A 3369-nucleotide genomic window follows, 5' to 3' on the forward strand; every position below is an offset into this window, starting at 1 on the left:
GGGGACCCCCCCCCCAGTTGTGCCCCACTGGTGCCCCCCCAGACTCAGGAGCCACCAGTCACCATGCCTCTCCCTGTTTCTTCATGCTATCTGAAGCTGTAGACAGGAATTAAATGGCACCAAAGCCTCTCAGAACTGCCTCCGAGATGCCTGCACTTTGACAGCTTTGAAGCAAGCCAGCAGGGAGCTTATCAGAACACAAGGCTTATCAGCCCATGAAGCCCTATAATAGAAAACAAAAGCATCTGTTTCATTAGTTTCAAGCTCTTCTTACCTTCAGGGTGAATTTGCATTTGCAAGCCACCAGCTTCTTGCTCAGGAAGCAGCAGCCTGGCTGCAGCCCTGTGTGACAGACTAGCTGGCAGTGGCTTAGCCCAGGGGTTTTGAAAGGGTAAAAGATGATTGGAGGACTTGGGATTCCCTTTCTGCACCAATCTGGTAATGATTTGGCCCAGGGGTTTTGAAGGGGTAAAAGATGATTGGAGGACTTGGGATTCCCTTTCTGCACCAATCTGGTAATGATTTGGCCCAGGGGTTTTGAAGGGGTAAAAGATGATTGGAGGACTTGGGATTCCCTTTCTGCACCAATCTGGTAATGATTTGGCCCAGGGGTTTTGAAGGGGTAAAAGATGATTGGAGGACTTGGGATTCCCTTTCTGCACCAATCAGGCCCCAGAGACTCACCCTCCGTGTCCCCTGATTGGCCCCTTGGGTCACCTGGAGGGGGATAAAAGGGGCAGCGTGGCTGACTCAAGGGAGACCAGTGAGGGACCACAAGGAAGGAGATTCAAAGAGCTGGCAAGAGCTGGGCCAGCAGGGCAGGAGCAGTTGACCCAGAAGAGCCTGAAGGAGTGGGACTTGGAGGCAGCAGTTGGGCCCTCAGCAGCGCGGTGTGCGGCTGGCAGGAGAGGCTCCTTGCTGGGCTCCAGGATCCCCTATGAGAGGCTGTGTCCAGCAGGAGAGGTTCCCCGGCTCCAGCAAGGATCTGAGCAGCGACCTGAGAGGTTCCCAGGTCTGCTTCCAGCTCCTCCAATAAGAGACCAGGCAGCTTGACGTGAGGCCAGGGCTCTGGAAAGGTCAAGACCCCTAGCAGCCTAAAGTAATATAAGCACTGGTGGCTGTGTGGTAGAGTTTCTGCCTACCATGGGGGAGACCTGAGGTCAAGTTCTAGGTGGGGTGAGTGAAGTAGCAAGGGGAAATTCTTGTTGCAGTAAAAAGGGGACATTGTGCTTTCTCCCCCTGCAGGTACCTAGGCCCTACATTCCTTGTTATTTGACATTTTGTTTTTTGTGCCTTTTATATTTCTCCAACCCGCATTGTTTGTTTTGCTGTTTGTGTTAACCCTGTCTTTTGTCAAATGGATGAATATGTCTATGATTCTAAGTGTCTAACCTTTGTTGAATCCTGCCCCCTCGGGGCACTGTAGTGTCTCCTATACCCCCTGGTTTATGCCTGTTATGTTCCCAGTACTGTTCTCTCATTAAAACGTATATGGTTAAGTCCCCATTGGTGTTCTGGCTCTGCTGTATAGGGGGAGGAGAGTCCCTACACCTCCCATAGCGCTTGTGCACCTGTTTTGATCCCTTCAATTGGAGAGGGGGTACCTCTTGGAGTACCACCTGGGTTACACCTGATTAGTTCCAGAAAGTCCTAAGTGAACACTGTTCTGTCTGACTCTGTTCCACTGAAATTAGAGACCCACACACAGGACTTGGGTCCCTGCTGCTGACATCTCTGCTGTGGAAGAGGGAAGAGAGGGATCTCTGCTTGAGCCGTGACCAGTGAGGGGAGGGGAGGATAAGGAGGAGCATGGCAGATGCTACTGTGCCCTGCCAGGCAGACTCCCATCTGCTTCTCAGCCAGCCAGAACAGTAATAGTGCGGTGGCTAGGGAGGAGAGGAGTGGGCCCAGCCCTGCTCTTTGGAGCAGACAGCCCAGCCCAGGGATGAAAAGCATTCTGGGATGCTGGGGGACTCTGACTTAACCTAAACCAGGAAGAGGTCTGGGACAAAAGTTCCATAAACCAGTTTGACCCAAATCAGTTATGTCTGATACTACATTTAACCCAGTTTATCTTAAACCAGTTTGGGACATTTTGAAACTGATTTATGTCCACTGAGCTTATGTTTTGTTACAGGTTTAAACCAGTTTCTGATTCCTTAAACCGGTTTAGGTGTACCTTCTGTCCCTAGCCCTACTGACTAGCAGCAGTCAGCGGTAGCAAGCTCCCAAACAGTGTTATGCTTCTCTAAGCTATGCAGAATTTTCATATAGATGTTTCCCACTGTAGCACTGGGCAAATCCTACATACATTTCTAGGATAGTAGCTTTTGACTGTTTTGTTCTGCTGCTACATCTTGTCATCCCAGGTCTGCAGCACTAAGCTATCCCACTACATAGTGCTTGTTGGGTGAGTGCAAAAGCAGTTTACTCTACTTAGCAAACCTGATCTAAGAAAAGATCTAGGCAAATGACTGGCTTGAGTCCAACATCCTCCTCCTGCTCAGATGCCCTTATCCCCCTGATTCTGAAGTCATTGCCCAGCTTTAGATATGCTTGCAGGATCCTGCATATATTAATCACTCTGTGGATCATAGCACTCCCCAAGGTTTTCTCCATGCTGCTTGGCAGAACTTTAAAACTGGTTCTGGCTCACAAAAAAGACATAATGGGATGAAATGAGGAATCGTGGAATTATTTAGTTTGACCCAGTGCCCCGGGGTCCCACTGCCTTCTGGCAAGGATGCCACAATGTACAGTATGAAAAAGCCCAGAAAGCTTAAAAGGCAACAGACGAGCTGCTGCAGGATATGTGAGCAAAATGCTGAGAGCTTATTTTGAAATAACAGAGTGCTATGTGGCCTCCATGGTGAAAATAGCTTAATTACCAGAAAACAATGCAGTGTAGGCATGACACTCATGCAAGAGCTGTTACAGATCACTTCACAGATACACAAAACCTCCAGCAACTTTCAAGTACAGACATGCCCTACATCATTGGTGCCTGTCACTAATCACACAACCTTACAGACAAAACTGGAAGCCAAGTTAGGGCCTTTCAAAAATCAACCTGGTCTGTGCTTGAATAAAGTTAAAGCTGAAGTTCTGAACTGTAGCAAAATGAAGAATGCTGTGCTTATAAATGCATGAGGTGAACCTTAGAAAATATAGTGAGTTCTTCCTGCAGCCTTCTAAGCACCTGAAGGCTGAAATACAGACATACGTAGAGATCTATAAGACTGACTACACTGACACAATTACTTGGGTACTTGTTGTAATAAGTCCTGAGATATTAAATGAAATAACCCCTTTTAGGAATAGTTCCCGATTCTGATGCTGTGCCTGACTCAATACAGACTTTCCTACAGT

Source organism: Alligator sinensis, unplaced genomic scaffold (genome assembly GCF_000455745.1).
Source record: "Alligator sinensis unplaced genomic scaffold, ASM45574v1 scaffold417_1, whole genome shotgun sequence".
In the NCBI taxonomy this organism is placed as follows: Eukaryota; Metazoa; Chordata; order Crocodylia; family Alligatoridae; genus Alligator; species Alligator sinensis.